Source organism: Bombina bombina, chromosome 5 (assembly GCF_027579735.1).
Source record: "Bombina bombina isolate aBomBom1 chromosome 5, aBomBom1.pri, whole genome shotgun sequence".
Classification (NCBI taxonomy): domain Eukaryota; kingdom Metazoa; phylum Chordata; class Amphibia; order Anura; family Bombinatoridae; genus Bombina; species Bombina bombina.
This window is the reverse complement of record NC_069503.1, coordinates 98,316,834-98,336,402: the sequence shown is the minus strand read 5'-3', so window position 1 is coordinate 98,336,402 and position 19,569 is coordinate 98,316,834. Positions and strand designations below refer to the sequence as shown.

Genomic DNA, 19,569 nt, shown 5'->3' with positions numbered 1-19,569 from the left:
TTTCTCTCTTCACTATCTCTTTATTTTATTATTCTTCACCCTGGAAGTATATAACCAGTTTGAGCCTTAAAGCAACTTAATTGTGTACAAAGTTACTACAATCCCAGCTACAAAAAATTCTTCACTGTATAGATTAATGTTCCACAATGTTGGGTGTCATCAAGCTTTTTTTTTTAAAGAATGATCTTACAGGTTATGATAGAGTGACTGAATGATTCAATGATCCGCAACTTGACCTATTTTACTCACTATGTAATCTTAGAGAACCAGGATTTCTGTTTTCCTGATCTGTTAATTTTTTGTTTTACATTTCCTTTTGTTATTATACATATGCTACAAAATAATAAAAATGACTTTATCATAAATATATAAATGCTAAGACTGCCCGGGATGTATTTATTTGCCACAAAACTACCCGAGAGGTACAAAAACAAAAAGCGTTATATGGAGGTTTTCCCGGGAGATCGGCTAAATTTTTGGCCAGATTAACAAAAAAAATTAATAGAAATAGTATTTCGGCTATCAAAAGCAGTACTGACAGATTTACTACCAATGCAGATATCAGTAAAGTGATTTTGAACTATTTTAAAGAGCTATACAGTCATGAAAAACATGATAGGAGTCAGGAAGAATTGTTTTGGAGTAAGATTAAGGCTCCCAAAATTCCTATAGAAAGTTTGGCGGAGATTAATATGCCTATTTCAGAAGATGAAATTTTTGCAGCAATCAAGACAGCCAAGTCTAATAAGGCAGCTGGTCCTGACTGCTTACCGATTGAATTTTACAGGATTTTGCAAATTCAAATAGTCCCGTCTTTAAAGAAACTATTTAACTTTTATTTCACAGGAAATAATAATTGTTCAGCCTATTTTGTGGCCGCCAATATATCCTTAATTCCCCCCAAAAATAAGGATCCGGAATTGCCTTCCTCATATAGGCCTATTTCTGTATTAAACACAGACTATCAGATATTAACTTCTATTATAGCGAATAGACTGAAACCTTATTTAAGTTTAATAATTCACGAAAATCAGTCAGGTTTTATGCCTGGGAGAAATCCGGCAAAGAATATGAGGAAGGTAATGACTCTGATTGATTTTTTTTGGAATAAATTGAAATGCTCCAAACATAGGGAGAATATAGTGTGAAATAAATGTGATAAAAAATAAAACAAATTAAAGTTCAAATATAAGGATATATCCAAGTTTTCTTGATGAAGTATTCTGCTTGTTTGCGAATCTGCAACCAATTCCTCAGTGGAATCTCATAGAGAAAGAAACAGAAAACAACAACATAGTGTGACACTGTAACGACTCGTAAGTGGATACTTCTTTTGTAACAAGTGGTTACTCACATTTGTTGGAGCCTTGACAAAGCATACCAGCGAAACGTACGTCGGATTTGAACTTTTACTGCATCTCTACATCAGCCGGGACACCTGGGGTAATAGCGCTGTCATCTTGTGTTTAAGTGGTAGTGGTTTCGGCGGCCATATATCTGCTGATCCATTTACCCCCACACTGGAGTAGCCCTTCCAAGCATTGGTCATATTATCTTTGCTCTTGGACCCTATCATATTGGTGTTTAAAAGGCTGTTGTGACGCTTTTATGTATATTTTAATAAAAAAAAATTATATCTGAGATTTGCCAAGTATACTGTTTTCCCTCCAGTATAAAGAGGGAGTGTGCATATCCTTGAGCTTAGTCGAAAGCTCCAACGAATGTGAGTGACCACTTGTTACAAAAGAAGTATCCACTTACGAGTCGTTACAGTGTCACACTATGTTGCTGTTTTCTGTTTCTTTCTTTCAGCTTGAATCTATATATGTGACTCCTTTTAGACTGGACGCAATTTTACATTGTCCTATTACTTCTCTCCCTTCGAAGGTTTTTTCTTTGACAACATTTAGGAACATTATTATAGCATGGCAAAAGTTCTGTGGAGAGGCAGGATGTTCCCCATATATTTCTAAATATCTACCCATCCTAGGTAACCCATCCTTTCCGCCGGGACTAACAGATGAGGTCTTTAGACAGTGGGCGATAAAAGGTCTGAAATATATCTCACAAATACTAGATATAAATTTAGACTTTATATCCTTTTTGGAATTGTGTAATCAATTCGGGCTCCCAAAGCGAAACTTCTACGCTTACCTTCAAGTAAGGCATTTCGCTGTTGAACTAAAACAAACGTATGGTTTAAATTGGGCACTTCAAGATATCCAATTTAAGATTAATGCCTATAAGTTAGGTGTGTACTCTACTGCTTCTTTTTATCAACTTTTAGGACAACAATCTTCTAGAAGCCAATTGGAATACATTATTTCTAAATGGAGGAACCTTTTTCCAGACATAGATTGTCAGATAATAATGGATACCTTCAAGTCTTTAGAAAAAGGCTGGATTACAACGGCATGGAGAGAATCGCAGATTAAAATATCCTTAATTACATATTTGACCCCAGCAAGACTAACGAAGTGGTATAAAATAAATTGCTTGTGCTCTAGATGTAGTTCTCCTAATGCAGACCTTTGTCATTGTTTCTGGGCTTGCCCAAAAATTGGGCAGTTCTGGAGTAAAGTTGTATATTGGATAAATGTATAAATATAGAATACAAGATTCAACCGAAGGAAATATTTTTTTTAGTTAAAGCTCAAGGTTTGGCAGTTAATATAAATATAAAATGAATTAATACAATTATATTCCTTGGGCGTAATTTGATTCTGAGATCTTGGAAAGCGAAAAGCGCACCCAGCCTAAAAGAACTTAGAAGAGACTTGATTTCTCAATGTCTTTTAGAACAATGCAACTTACAAAATTCAAATGATGAGCGACTGTCATTGTTTTTTAAGCATTGGAAAATGTTTATCTTATCTCTACCAGTTTCTGCCCAAATTGTTGTAGTTAAGCCACTGATGAAAACAACTTATATGCAGTTACAAATGCTTGCTGGACATTTACCTATTACCTGGCTGAATAATTCGGATGAGATAGTAAGAGGTCAACAGAACGAGGGGGAGTGAGTGATAGGATGGGACCCCCTACCGTTTCTTTTTTTCTTTCTTTTCCCTTCTTTCTTTCTTTTTTTTTTTTTCTTTGGGTTTTGTGTGTTAGTTGTTTAGAGTTTCCTGTTTTGTTGTTTGTTCGTTAGTTATTTTTAGGAATTGATAAACTTAACAACAGAAGAAAGGTAACTTTGAGATATACAGATGGTGGTCTCTCTTTGGTTTTTTCTTTTTCCTCTAAGGGTCATGTGTGACCCCGATGGTATTCTGAATATATTCTATTATTTGTGTTATAACTCTTCTGTTGTTGTGAGATAAATAAAAGTTTAAAAAAAAAAGTTATTTTACCCTTTAAAAACTCAACTTTTATACTGGAAGCAAATCTAAGGGGAGATTGGCAGTTCCCCTGAGATGATAGGTAGGGGGGAATGGAGGGGGGACACCCCCCCTGTTTCCTTTTTTTTTCTTGTTTAGTTTTGTTGTGTTTAAAATATTTAAAAAAAACATTGTATACATATTTTTTATAAGTGATAGCTACCTAACTCACAGTAGAACTTGTAAGATATGGTATTAGCACAGTTTACTTAGCGCCAACTCTTCCTTAAATTTGTCTGTTTTTCCCACTCTTATGTTCACTGTATGTTGTGACACTCCACCCTGCGTGGCACAATGACATGTAACTTGCATAACTGTATGCATTGTTTGTTATAAATTAAAAAAAAAAAAGTTAAAAAAAAAAAGTTAAAAAAAAAACGACACACACACACAAATTCAGGTATTTTCCAAACAAACACATCCAGACACTGCTGAATCTAATGCTATTTTATACAAACACATCTGGTAACTGCCAAAACCATCTCTAGTTAATGAAAAAAGATGCATTCTGCTGGATCCATCTCTAATTTGGTGTTTTCCATGCAAACACATCTATACATTGGTGGATCATCACTATTTTTGACAAAAAAAAATCTGGATTCTAATAGCACCATCTCTTTTTAACAGATAAAGAGCTGGATCCTGCTGGATCCATGGATAACTTACACAGACACACATATATCCAAATATTTTCCACACAAACATATCCAGACTCTACTGGATCTAATGCTATTTAAGAGACAGCAACATATATATCCTACTAGAACCAACATTTTTATTACAGAAAAAAGCCGCAACCAGCTTGATCCATGTCTAATTTAGACAAACACATATAAATGACACTGCCTGAACTAATGCTATTTTAGACAGAAAAATCTTATCCTCTCAGAACCAACTCTTTTTACAGAAAAATAGACAGACCCACCCTGATCCATATCTAATTTAGACTGACACATAAAAAATCCAAATGTTTTCCATACAAACCCATCTAGACATTGCTCGGTCCAATGCTATTATTCACTAAAGGACCAGGATCTTACCAGAATCAACTCTTTTTTACATCTAAACAGCTGGATCCTGCTGGATCCGAGTCTAATTTAGACAGGTACATACAAATCCAAATATTTTCAACACAAACACATCCCATCCAGACATTCCTGGATCCAAAGCTACTGTACACAAAAACATCAGGATCCTACCAGAGCCAACTCTCTGCTGAATCTAGTGCTATATTTACACACAAACAAAATGTGTTGGTTCTGAAAGTACCCAGATGCTTTTGTATAAAATATTGTTGGATCCAGAAGTGTCTGGATGTGTTTGTATGGGATAACAGTTACATTTCTGTGTATCTGTCTAAATTAAACATGGATCCTCTAAATTAGACATGGATCTGTCAGGATCCGACTGTTTATTTATAAAAAGTGTTGCTTCTGAAAGGATCCAGATGTTTTTGTGCAAAATATTGTACGATCCAGAAGTGTTTGGCTGCGTTTGTGTGGAAAACATTTAAATTTGTGTGTATCTGTCTAAATTAGACATGAATCCGGCAGGATCCGGTTGTTTTTCTGTAAAAAAGTGTTGTTTCTGGGGGGCGTGTCCGAACCGCGACTCTACACAGTCGCACTTTTCCTGAGCTCTTACAGAGATCTTGATACCCGCCGGTAAAAAAGACATTTTACAGCAAGGATTTATAACCATCTGCTTATTTGAGCAAATCTTCTAGTCAGCAATTGAATTTTGGGGAAATTTGTGCTGTATTCGTGACGTTTGAGCCCAGCACCGGACGAAGGAGGCCTAGAGCGGCGGCTCACACATAGGCATCGCCACCCCCCTCGAGGACTCGAGGGTTCCTGCCTTAATTGGGGTTCCATAAATCTTGCCTGTCCTACATAACCCTCTGCAGCACTATACTAGCTAAAAAGTGCCCGAAGTACAGAATACATTGCTATTAATTTCTCATCCTCCATAGCAAAGATGGCTGCCATACAGGAAATAGGTCTGCAAACACGCATTGACCACAGCATGGAAAAGCTAGAACGCTGCTTCCAAACCCTGCTTGCGGGGGCTCCATGGGACTTTTTCATGCAGGCCTATCAAGGGCAACATCAGCTCAATCAGCCCGATATCAGCACCAGCGCAGATCCTAGCCAAGATGTGTCTGAAGTTGCCGTGCCCCCATTGATACCCACACGCACAGTAAGACCTCTGCGCCCTGCACCACAATTGACAAGCCGCATGGCGGGAGTCAGCAAGAGGGTTTGCTTAGACTATGCGGGCAATACTGAACTTTCGACTGGAAAACTAACTGACACCGCAGTGTTTAACAGCATTTACGCAACAGAACGGATGGCAGCTACTGCGGCTCTTGAGCTCCTAATGCCGGATGGGATCTTGACAGGGTTCATGTCGGTGCGGGGGACCGGGGGGAACTCCCGTGCTGCCCTGTGCTCCAGGATGACCTCCACTCCAGAAAGCCCTCCCAAACTAAATAACTCTGGGCTCTTAATTAATTGGACGGACTCTGCCGCTCTGCCCCAACCTGGAAAATCGAAAGTGGATGTTAACTCAAAATTACCTCCTCAGGCCGCCGCCATATTCGTGGCTCAGGTGATCGGGACTGGGATGTTGGGACGGTGTTTTCTCTTGTGGACTGTGTGTTGGAACTTGGTTCTGAAACTTAGTATAAGCTCTCTTCTGGCATACATGGTTTATTGTGCGCTAGGGGAGAGATCCGATTACTCTCAACTTGTTCAATTAAATGTTACCCATTAATGTAGAGCAACTGTTTATATATTTTATCTTGCAATGGCATAGTTATAAAGATAGAATATAATTTAATCTAGTTGTTTATACTGACATGCTGGGGAGGTCCCTTTGAAGTCTTTACTCATCTACTCAGCCTGCTTCAAGCGGCTTATGGCCGGAGCCGGGGAAGGGGTTATACTCTGCCTCAAGGGGCACAGGGATTTGTCCTTGACTACAGAGGTTATGGTTTCAATGTTTAGTCTATTGTGTTTGCTCATGTTATATTGTGTTCTTTATATTTACTACACCCACATTTTGATTAAGGGCATTGTATATTTTTTTTTTTTTTAGTTTAATAGTTTTTATTGAGCATAAAGGAAAATTACAACATACAATAAAGGATAATACAGAGGCACAGACTGTTTCATGTTTACACTTATTATACATTACAATCAGCGTTGTTATATTGAGTTAGTGGTCTATATCTTTTTGTCCTTTCTGGTTTTTCCAAAGCTCATTTTTCAATTTTTATTGTGAACATTAACATAATAATAAGTTATAACTTAACAGGTTAACTATTCATTAGTTGTTCATATAACAATTCTTAGATAACTATTTTGATAAGTCTTCTATAGGTACAAAATGTTAATATCAAGAAAAAAGTATCAGTAAAGGTATATATGTGGGAGGAGGGAGATAGAGAGGAAGAAGATGGGGATGGGGGGGGGAAAGAGGAGGAAAGGAATGGAGTAGGAGGGTCGAGGAGGAGGAGGAGGAGAGAAGGGAGGGGAAGGGGGGGAGGAGAAAAAAGAAAAAGAAAAGAAAAAAAAACAAAAAAAAAAACGGGGAATTGGGGTAGAAAATTATTCCGTCTAAGGGGGTATAGGTTGTTTAACCATGGCAGGTGGCTATAGATGGATTCCATAGTTCCATCATTGCCTCATGTAGTTCCATTGTACAGTTTTTCATATGTTGATATCTTTCTATCTGAAGCATGGAGGAGACCTGCTCTTTCCAGTGCTCAAGTGAAGGAACTACATTTGATTTCCATCTTTGTGGTATAAGGAGTTTAGCGCTATTTAACATAATATATAGTAGGAGTTTTTTAGGTTTACTACGAATTTTAGGGATGTCTAGATAGATAAGGATGCCTGGGTCTTTTTGTAATTGGATGTTGAGTTTGGTGTCTATTTCGGAGAATATCCCAGACCAGAAACTCTCCATTTCCCTACATGACCACCAAATATGTACTAAGTCTGCCTCTTCCCCACAGCCCCTCCAACATCTGCCGCTACTCTTTTTGTATATATGACGTATTCTGGCTGGTGTAAGGTACCACCTCGCCAGTAATTTAAAATTCATTTCCATTATGTTAGAGGAAATTGTGGCTTCTTTATTGCATTGTAGGGCATGATCCCATGCCTCTTGGCTGATATCTCTTTCTAGGTCTTTAGCCCATTTGTGGGTGAAGGAAGGATATGCTTTGCCGCTGTTGGTCAGGAGCATGTTGTACAATTTAGATATAGTATGTCTGGGTTGGATTTGTTGGGAACATAAATTTTCGAATCTGGTTAGGGGGCGGTTGAATTCTTCTCTTTTCTTATGTGTTTGAACAAAGTGTGCTAATTGTGTATAAGCGAACCATGGTGGGGGAGGACCCCCTCCAGAGCTCGCCAAGTTTTCCCTTTGTATCAGTTTGCCTCCTTCTAGTATACTTTTTAGGGTGAGTTCTTGTATGTGTGGGGAGGGGTTGATCGGGGGGGGAAAGCCTATGGTCGGTAAGTCAGGGTTGTTCCTGTATGGCGTCATTGGGGAGAGCGTGGTGGAGAGGTGATTGGACGTTTTAAGGAGTTTGTCCCATAATAGGAACAGCTCGCTCCACAGCGGGTATTTTGAGATTTCTAAGGGTCTTAGTTTTGGAGTGATCCAAGCCCATATTCCCATATTTTCTGAGTTTAGAATTGTTCTATCAAGTTGGATCCACCGTTTATCTGTTGAGTTATAACACCACTCCACCAGGCGTTGCAGAATTGTTGCGTGTCTGTAGGTTTCTATGTTTGGTACCCCTAGTCCCCCTCTGTGTCTAGGGAGGAACATAGTAGCTTTTGGGATGCGAGGCCTAATTTTTTGCCAAATGTATTGTCCTATGATCTCTTGAAGGTTTGGTATGTAGTGTCTGGGTAATGGAGAAGGTAGTGTTTGTAATACATACAGAATGCGAGGTAAGATGGTCATTTTTACTACTTGAACTCTACCCAACCATGAGATCTGTTTGTTGCTCCAGCTGGATAAATCAGCTGTGATTTGTTCTTGTAGTGGTTTGTAGTTGTGTGTGAATAGGTCTTTTGGGTCTGCCGTCAGATGTATGCCGAGGTATTTCATTTTGTGAGGTTGGACGACCAGGGGACTGTTAGATTTTATTTTGAGTATAGTTTCCAAGGGTGCATTAATGTTTAAAATTTCCGATTTGGAAGCATTTAGATGGAAATTAGAGAATCTACCATATACGCCAAATTCGTCAAGTAGTGTTGTCAAAGAGGTCTTTGGGTTAGTTAGCATAAACAAAATATCGTCGGCGTATAATGCCATTTTATGTTCTGAGTCATTAATTTTGATGCCACTAATCTGGGGGTTTTGCCTAACTTTATGAGCTAATGCTTCCACGGAAAGGGCGAATAGGATTGGGGACAAAGGGCACCCCTGCCTTGTTCCGTTGGTGATCTGGAAGGGATCTGACAGGATGTCGTTAACTCTCACCTTGGCTGTGGGATTAGAGTACAGTGCGAATATCTTGGAAATAAATTTGCTGCTAATGTTCATATGTTTTAGAACAGAGCCGAGAAAGCCCCAATTGACCCTGTCAAAGGCCTTCTCGGCATCTGTGGAGACCAAAATCGTAGGGATCTGTTTGTTTCGGGCATATGAGATTAGTTGGAGTATCCTTAACGTGTTGTCTTTTGCTTCGCGACCTGGTACAAAGCCTACTTGATCAGGGTTCACTAGCTTGGGGAGTATCCTATTAAGTCTGTCCGCAAGTATTTTAGCATAAATTTTTACGTCCGCGTTAAGTAGGGAGATTGGTCTAAAATTTTCAGGTTTTGTGGGCGGTTTACCCGGTTTGGGCAAGACCGTGATGTATGCTTCAAGCATATGCTTGGAGAAGCCGCCCACTTCATCAATGACATTAAATAATTGTGTGAGATGGGGTGTTAGGTCAGCAGAGTACATTCTGTAATATTTACTGCCGAAACCATCAGGTCCGGGACTCTTCCCTACTGGGGTGTGTTTTATTGCTAGTAAGACTTCCTCGCATGTGATAGGGTGGTCAAGCGATGCAGAATCTGTTGAGTCTAAGTGGGGAAGTTCCAAGTCAGAGACATATTTATGTACGTCGGGAGATCCCTGATACCTATGGTCTTGATTCCTAACATCTGAAGGTCTGGCAATGTTGTATAGAGTTTCATAATATTTTCTAAAGGTTTCTGCTATACTAAAGCTGTCAGTCTTAGTGTGTCCTTTTTTGTCTGTTAAAGTGAGGATATATGATTTTAAGTGTTTACGCTTGAGGGATCTAGAGAGTAAGCGGCCTGCTTTATTCCCATATGTATAAAAGTGCTGTTTAAGTGCTAGAGATTGCTTTTGCTGGTCTAGATGTAGAAAGTCCTTAACCTTTGTGCGGGCTTGTGATAATAGGTCTAGAAGGGTTGTATCCTCCGGTTTCTGTTTATGAGCTCTTTCTGCCTCTGATAGACTGTGTAGCAAATCATTATATTTTTCTCTGTGTAATTTGCGTATTCTGGCTTTGTGTTTAATCAGAATCCCCCTGATCACACATTTGTGTGCTTCCCACCTGTTCACTTCTGAGGTCACGTTAATTTTGTTAATTTGGAAATATTCTGGGATGGTTTTTTCTAGGTCTATTCTGACCAGAGGGTCGTCCAATAAATGATCATCTAGTCGCCATTGGAACGGGGCAAGAGGTGTTTCTGGCCATTCTACCACGCACAAGACTGGTGCGTGGTCTGACCAGGTGATAGGTAGAATTTTAGACATTTTTATTGTGGATAATATTAGTGGGTCCGCAAAGAAATAATCTAATCGGGAGTACACCCCATGGGGGTGAGAAAAAAAGGTGTAGTCTTTTCTAGTCGGGTTAGATAGCCTCCATACGTCATGGACAGCCAAGTCTCTGAGGAGATGGTTAATGCACTTGAGGTCTCTTTTAGGTATAGTAGAACTGCCCCCTGATGTATCTAGTTTAGGGTCCATAGGAGTGTTAAAGTCCCCACCCATAATGAGTGGGCCTTTCTTCTGGTCCATTATGTGATTAGTTAGGTGTCTCATGAATGTCTTTTGGTCTTTGTTAGGAAAATAGGTGTTTACAATTGTGATAGGGCGTCCGTATAGTAGCCCATGGATAATAATAAATCTGCCCTCCTGGTCTTTGTCTGTGTGTATCGATTGAAATGGTATAGATCTTTTAATTAAAATACCTACACCGTTCTTTTTATTAGGGCCAGAGGCAAAGAAGGCAGTGGGGTAGTCTTTGTTGTGCCACTTTGGTTCGTGGCCTTTCCTAAAATGGGATTCTTGCAAAAGGACAATATCCCCACCTACTCTATTGAGGTCTTTCAATACAATGTTATGTTTCGTGGGGCTATTTAAACCCTTAGCATTAATGGTTATGAATTTAATGGTTTTACATGCCATTATTGGGGAAGAGAAAAAAAAAAAAAAAAAAAAAAAAAAAAAAAGAGAAAAAAGGGGGAGAGGGAGGAAGAAGTGGTTGAGGAAAGGTGGGTGTGGGAGGTAGGAGAGGTTAAATGTAGGTTAGTGTGGTGGAAAAATGAATAGGTGGTAGAAGGGGTATCTGAGAGAGAGAGTAAGAGGGGAAAAGTTTCTATAGGTTTAGTAGTAAAGAGTGTTTCTCGTAACCTTCCTACTGAGAGGTGAGTGCGGTTACTAGTGAAAAGGGAGAGGAAAGAGCCTTGTCTCCTAGGGGTCGTTGAGGGGTATATATCTTGTGTTATAAACAGTATAGTTCCCGGTCTATGGGGTCCATATAGAAAAAGTCAATCTGATTCGAAATGGTTCTTTTTGGTTTGTAGCATAGAGAGCCAGCCGGTTGTTTAGCATGTTAGTCTAGGGGTGTAGTTTTCTAAGTGTCATGATATTTCTGGCGTTGTGTGGAAGCATAAATTGTTGGTTGTGTGTTATCAGAAATGTTTAAATCGATGTCTAGTATTGTTCTAGAGGTTAGCAGGATGAAGATGAGGATATATTACAGAGAGAAAAAGATGGCAAACCTAATTAAACCGATTAACTTGTCATAAGTAAACAAACAATAAGTATGATAATATATTATATAGAATCATATGCTATCATCGACAGAAGATGGAAAGGTGAATTGTTAAACAACTCTGGTATGCTTGAGATTAGATATAAGGTTGGTACATTCTGTATGCACAGTGCGTATATGCTGTTCCATTAGCTAGTTATGTAATATGTGCATATCTTATTATTCCATTACCAACATAATCCCAGCTGCCTTTTAAGATGGGATGAAATATCAATTCAAACTGGTGAACAAATCAAATCATCAACGGTTACAAATAAAATATTACAATTTAGAAAACCAACAACTCATGAATCTAATAAGAGTTGACATCGTTATGTGACTGTGAAGAATACCTATATATCATGAGTGAGTAAACATTGCTATCTAAAACAGATTAAGTTAGTAACATAAACATAGTTATTTTGGTAGACTACTTTTAATCTGGAATGAGTTTAAGTAATCTAAGGCCTACACAGTGCATGTAAACTGACATTTACTATTTTGTGACAATGATTGAAAGGAAAAAGTCCAGTTTGGGGTGATACGAGTAAGCCCCGATGTCCTTTAAAGAAAACACAAAGTTTCACATTCTAGTCTCTATCTTTTATACAGCCACCTAAGGCATGAGCTGTTAAGCCTTTTCCAAAGGAGGTAGTGGATGTTAAAGTGGTTATTTAAACAGTATACGATACCTCATCTAGGCGGGGGAGCAGAAGGTTGGTTATCATCTGATTGAGAGGAGAGAATGTTTCTAGAGTCGTCTGCTTCTGTATCTGGGAAAGAGATCTTTAGGCCAAATTTTTCATTAAGCCTATGAAGGTCATCTGGGCCACGATAAATTGTCGTTTCCCCATTTTTTGTGGTAATTAAACTTACTGGGAACCCCCAGCGGTATTGAATACCTTCTGCTCGGAGAGTATCTGTAATAAATCTCAGGTCTCGGCGTTTCTGAAGGGTGGCAGGGCTTATGTCAGAGAATATTTGAATCTTGATGCCTGCATATGTAACAGGGGATTTAACTCTTGCGCTCTTCAGTACTTCTTCTTTGTCAAGGAAATTCAGGAAGCGGACTATGATGTCTCTTGGTGGAGCTTTCCCCGCTGGTTTAGGCCTAAGGGCCCTATGCGCCCTTTCTAGGATCATATCTGGTGCAGATGGAGTGCCCTTAATGGTGCGAAATAAATCTTGCAGACAGCCAGATATGGCAGATGGGATGATGGATTCAGGGATCCCCCTGACTCTCAAATTGTTTCGTCTGTTTCTGTTGTCGAGGTCTTCGATTTTGTCTAATAAAAAGTTAATATTTTCTTCATGGTTGTGTATTTGTTTTGTAGATTGTTGTACATCATCACATAACAAAGTCTGTATATTTTCCAATTTGGCGACTTTTTGTTTTATTTGAGAGATGTCTTTTCGCAGTTCACCAAACAAGCCCCTGACCTCCTTCAGCACTTCTTTAATATCATCCTTGGATGATAGGTTTTTAAGATCTTCTTTTGTTATAAAGGGGCTATTATTGTGTGATGTGTCCTGCATTGAGGCCTGAGCTTGTGCCTCAGAGGAATCAGGACCTTTTTCAGTTTGAGGTTCCACTGTTTTTAAATATTGATTGAGGGTGGTATTTTTCAGTGGTTTTTCCATTCTAGGTGCCCGTTTACAGGGCATTCCAAATCACCCCTGTTTTGACCGGAGATCCCCTGTTTTAAGAGTCAAAGCAGGTTTAGGGTGCTTCAGCTTAAAGTGTACGTGCCGCACCAAATATAGGCTGTGTCTGATGTGAGACAAAGTTTGGTTTAATGTTCATAAAGCCTATCTTTGCGCCTTATTCTATTTTTGTAGGGCTGTGAGTGTTAATAGAAGGTGGGAGCTGTATGTACTTTACCTCCGGCCTCCTTGTATTCTTGTCTTGCCTTTAATTTGATAGATTGCTGGCCCCCACCGGAGTAGTACTCACTTTCTGAATCAAGGGCCCAGTGTGTCGAGAGGCTGCCGCTTTGAATTCGTATGCTGCAGGTCAAATCAATGCTTTGATGTTTGTCCGGTCGGGTGATAGTCCACAACCGGAGCTACGCAGTAACTGCGTAGTATGTCTTGCTGCTTAGATCTGGGCCTGCATCGTAATGGCGTCTGCCGGTTCCGGGTCTTATTGCGGTAAGCTTTTATACAGTCGAGTTCAATTAGTATGTCGGCTGACAGCTCAGTCGGGTAACAGTCCTTATCACAAGCGATGGCAGGATCACATGAGGGTTATGTGATCTAAGGCAGCTGCGTGTAGAGTAGATGATCTGGGCCGTTACAAATGCCTCCTTGCTCGCATCTCGCACGCTGTTGTCTAAATTCCGAATCAGATCTATCTCTGATACTCAGGGATGTTCTAGATGGTATGAGAGCAATTTAAGTTACCGGGAACTTGGTGTTTAATCCCCTTTAGGAGAAACTTGGCTACGGAGCCTAGTTAGTGTGCGGCCATTTCCCTGCTTGGCCAGGCTCCGCCCCAAGGGCATTGTATATTTGCGTCTAATCTCGTATAGTTGACACTGCTACTTTTATAAAGTCCTTACTCTCCTCTGTATGTTTTCTGGGGGTTTAGTGGGGGGCCCTTAGGAGACATCCTACAATATATAATTAAAATAAGGGCTTTTAGATTCAAAGTGTTGCACTGTCCACAAGTAATTAGAGTAATAGAACAATAAATCATCCATCTCATCCATATATATAGGAAAATCCATAGAGTATAGCAGCTATCACCCAACACACAGCCTATAACGCACTTTAATAGGGGAGCGGTGCGGCTCAGTATGTCCCCTTGAAATTATGCTGACACTAACTGCTATCCCAGATATACTAGAGGCATATTTGGATATCTATTGCTACTGCAACCCAATATGTAGGGCCTGATTTTAATTTCAATTGTGCTAATGATTATACACAACAAAGGAGTTCCCAGTTAAGGCTCATGCATCTTCCATTTTCTTAATTAAAGACATGAATGTCATTACAGCAATATTAGTTCAGAGATGCATTTATTTATTTATTTTTCTGTTTTTTGTTTCTTTTTTCTAACCCCCTATAATGTAATGTTGTCATATCTGAGATCCAAGAGTGATCTACTAGTTAAGATAAGGGGAGAAAATGTGGGGGAAAGCTACTCTATCTTAGGTGCATTGTAACTCCTCAAATATGTAATGTATATAAGTATTGATGATTGTAACATGCATCCTATGTTTGTAAAACAATTTTTCTACCCTCAATAAAAATATTAAAAATAAAAAAAAAAGTGTTGTTTCTGAAAGGACCCAGATGTTTTTGTGTACAAAATTGGTGGATCCAGAAGTGTCTGGATGTGTTTGTGTGGAAAACACTTAAATTTGTGTACATCTGTCTAAATTAGACATGGATCCGATTGTTTTTCAGTAAACAAGTGTTAGTTCTAAAAGGACCCAGATGGTTTTTGTGTAAAAAATTGGTGGATTCAGAACTGTCTGGATGTGTTTGTGTGGCAAACAGTTACATTTCTGTATCTCTGTCTAAACTAGACAGGGATCCGTCAGGATCCAGCTGTTTTTTTGTAAAAAAAAAGTTATTTCTGAAAGAACCCAGAGGTTTTTGTGTCAAAAAAATTGTGGATCCAGAAGTGTCTGGATGTGTTTGTGTATATCTGTCTAAATTAGACATGGATCCGGCAGGATCTGGTTTTTACCCACACCCCTCTTCTAGCAGTATTTTTTTCTGAACTTTGATCCCATCACAATTCTATCTTTTATCATCACAGTCATGTAAGGCACTGTCTTTAGCTTTGAGATATAGCTGTGTGACCACTCATCTATAGATTCTGTTTTACCCTGATGTCTTTCATAAAACACTTTTCTCTGTACAGTTATGTTTTTCTTAGGATTACAGTTTGCCTCAAACTTCTCAAACAACACATTGGGATCCGTTTTACCTTCAGCAGATACAGCTCCACTAGCACTCCATGATCTGCAGATATCTCAGCCTTTCTCTCCAATGCAAATGAGAAACTGTGCAGCCTTCTGCTCCTGTGTCCACTTGTCAGCATCAGGGCCAGCAAATAATAATTCCATGAGCTCTCTCCATCTTGTCCAGTGCTCACATACATTACCTTTATCAAAGTCCATAGGAGGCACTTGCTGTCTGCTTGCAGCCATGACAAACTTATAGGGACAGTCTATACCAAAATTCATATTATTTAAAAAGATAGATAATCCCTTTTTTTACCCATTCTCCAGTTTTGCATAACCAACACAGTTATATAAATATACTTTTTACCTCTGTGATTACCTTGCATCTAAGCCTCTGCAGAATGCCCCTTCTCACAGTGCTTTTGACAGACATGCAGTTTAGCAAATCAGTGCAAACTCCTAAATAACTCCATGGGAGTGAGCACAATGTTATCTATATGACACACATGAACTAGTACTGCCTAATTGTGAAAAACTTTCAAAATACATTGAGCTAAGAGGCGATTTAGAAATCAGTTTCAGCCTACCTAGGTTTAGCTTTTCAAAAATGCCACCAAGGGAACAAAGCAAATTTAATCATAAAAGTCAATTGGAAAGTTGTTTAAAATTGCATGCCCTATATGAGTCATGAAAGTCTAATTTAAACTAGACTGTCCCTTTAAATAAATCTGTTTACTTCTGATACCATAAAGATCTCCTGTTATAGAATGCACAGAACTCATGAATGCACCATTGTTCAACTTCAAGAACTTTTTATTAACTGAAGATAACACACCCATTTCACTGTTATACCTCATGCTTGTCCCTAGTGTTAGAATATATGAACTGCAACAAATATAAACAGCAACAACTGGAAGAAACCATTAGGATATATTCATTACACACTACATTATATTTTGCGGTCTGACCCCTGGTTAATTTTCAGAGAGCTTATTGCTACTGCGAGCTTATAGTAGCATTAACCAGCCACTTGTAATGACTGGTTATTTAACGTGCGCCAGTATACAGGTGAATTTGCCTGCTTACAGCAGCATGTTAAATTAGCGCTCCACTTGTAATCTAGCCCTTAGTGTTTAACGTCTCTAAACGAAAACCAAATTTACAGGACACTGTCCCTTTAGGTCTGTGATCATGTGACATAAACAGCAGCAGCTGAAGGTGCAGATTTTACTTACTAAGGTCTTTACTAACAACAAGAATCAGTCACAGATCAGTGGGATAAACGTTCTGAGGATAAACAGGTGCAGCTAATAGAAATATTATAAAATAAAGTCACCAAATGATAACCATACAAATGAAGGTAGCAAAGGACAAAGGCGCCCTCCATAGGCTATCGTTGATGGTAGACGGTCACCAAGGTCAGCTCTTTTTAAATACAGATGATCATTCTAAACATAAAAACAAAAAGAAGAATGAGCTCCAATGGTGCAGTATGTTACAACAGATAGGTTCAATATTCCCAAAGACACCCTCTCTAAAAGCAGGTACTCACAAAGAGAGAGCACTATAATGCAGTGCTATTCCAACAGGCTGGATTAATCAGAGCCCACCAGCTAACTCACATAGGATCCAATGTACCTTCAGCTCTGTAGTAGTAGGAGAGAAAATGGGGGGGGAGAGAAAAACACTCCAATAGTGCAGATGGTCTCTTTTAAAGGAACAATGCTCCCAGTAATAAATCCCCACTGAGATTGAATACTCACATACAATGCGCACTATAATGCAGTGCAAGTTGAGCAGGCTGGTATATCTGAGCCCACCAGCTGGTTCACTCCAGTACACAGGAACCAAAATATATGCAAGAAATAGCATAACATTATACAATAATTAGAATAACATTAAAGGACCAGTCAACACAGTACATTTGCATAATCAACAAATGCAAGATAACAAGACAATACAATAGCATTTACTCTGAATTTCAAATAAGTAGTAGATTTTTTTCTAACAAATTTCAAAGTTATATATATTTCCACTCCCCCTGTACCATGTGATAGCAATCAGCCAATCACAAATGCATATACGTATAGTCAGTGAATTCTTGCACATGCTCAGTAGGAGCTCGTTACTCAATAAGTGCAAATATAAAAGAATGTGCACATTTTTTTTAATGGAAGTAAATTGGAAAGTTGTTTAAAATGACATGCTGTATCTGAATCATGAAAATTGTATTTGACCTGAGTGTCCCTTTAAGAGCACATGGTGACACCAAGCCACATGATTCTGATCAATGATGGTCTGCTGCTGAATGGAGATAAACTTGTTACACTCCCCCTCCACTGGGACAGTGTTTTATACCAGTTATAAAAATACTTATGGTCTCTGCAAACAAAACCCCACACCGATCACAATCAATGGATCCTAATGTTAACAGCAAATCCAAATGTCCTAACATGATTGTGTGAAAAACATTGCAGTTCATACAAACAGTCACAATTACATATTCCTAGTCATATCAAATAGGCATACTACAAGGTGTTATAATATCCCCGTGGATGTCCTAAACTTACATCTACCTTAGCAGGAGCATCACAAATGTTAGCTAAAACAAACCGAATTCATTCCTGTTACAATAACCGGTCATGTTGTTCGAGTCACTGATCACCCACATTACGGCATCCCCATTGATAGTATGTATACCATGTGAACATAGTCATTCACGTAAACGTGATGTTGTCATAGTGACGTATCCACACCAGCTACGACTCATCATTACAACAACCAACCAGGTGCCGCAATGCAGAGTTTCCAACAGTGTCTCAAGGGTACTTTGCAAAACAAACTAGTACGATACATTGTCAGCAATTGGAATTAAAATACAAACCTAAGACACAATTAGTCCTACATATTGTATAAAGGATATAACATGTCTAAGAATATCCCAAAAGAACTTTCAAAGTATAACAAAAGTGATTGAATAGTGTTCCAAAATCATTTACACAGGCTCATGTGGAATATGGCCAGCTGGATAGACATATTGTAGACACAGAGTGTGCACAAACCTGTGAATATAAATATAGACACGGAATGCGCACAAATATGTGAATACACATGCAGTAAGCGTCTATCCAAAAATGACAAATAAACAAGTAGAAAATAGCAAAATCATCTATAGAACTTCATATAAATAAAGCTATATTGACTGACATGCTATACAGATTGTGCACAAACATGCAAACGCACATGTAGTTAAATATAATGCTACAAATAATACTCCTATTTGGATCTACAGGTATACTATCACAGACAGTATGGGAACCTACTGGAAAGCCACCAGATCAATATTTTCATTTAACCCTTCAGGGAATAACGTCTTCAGCTTCCATATCCAGTAGGTCTCCCTCTGTCGTAACCTATTGAATCTATTGTAGCACAAATATTTGGGGATATATTCAATGGGGATAATGTGGTATGTATCTTCCCTACCCTCATGCATAAGTGTACTATGCTGGGACACACTTTGTTTATTGTACCTATTTTTGATGTTTCTGTGGTGTTCTCCCCATCGTGTTCGTAAGCACCTACTTGTGGGCCCACAGTACTGCATTGAACAGATGCATGTTATTAAATACACCACATACACGCTATCGCATGTCATTCGTGTCAGTACCGCACTTTTTATAAAAAGTCCTTTTTCAATGGGACTTCCATAGCGCCGGTATTAAGTTTTGCCTGAGAGGCCAAAAAGTGAGCGGTACAGCCTATACCGACAACATTCGTACCGCCATCTAAAGTCAGTAGTTATGAGTTTTACGTTACAAAGCTGTACCATAAAACTCATAACTAAAGTGTTAAAAAGTGCGCTAACACCCATAAACTACTTTATTAACCCCTAAACTGATCCCCTCCCGTACCGCAAACATTATAATACATTTATTAACCCCTAATCTGCTGCTCTGGACATCGCAGTCACTATTAAAATGTATTAACCCCTATTCCGCCGCTCCCCGACATCTTTGCCACTATATTAAAGTTATTAACCCCTAAACCGCCACCCTCCCGCATTGCAAACACTAGTAAAATATTATTAACCCCTAATCTGCCGTCCACACACACCGCTGCTATAATAAACCTAATAACCCCTAAACCACAAGCCCCCCAAAATGAAATAAACTAATTTAAC

At 38.9% G+C, this 19,569-nt stretch overlaps 1 protein-coding gene and 1 long non-coding RNA gene across 2 annotated transcripts in view; both read right to left on the bottom strand.

Annotated features, from left to right (window-relative positions):
- Positions 1-19,569, bottom strand: part of LOC128659976 (gastrula zinc finger protein XlCGF26.1-like) — a 434,460-nt gene that overhangs the window by 315,777 nt on the left and 99,114 nt on the right. The gene's annotated exons all lie outside the window — the stretch shown is intronic.
- LOC128659982 (uncharacterized) lies at positions 16,172-17,700 on the bottom strand. Its single transcript, XR_008402496.1, has 2 exons — positions 16,939-17,700; positions 16,172-16,834 (listed from the first exon to the last, which is right to left on the bottom strand). It is a non-coding gene; the product is annotated as an uncharacterized LOC128659982 (long non-coding RNA).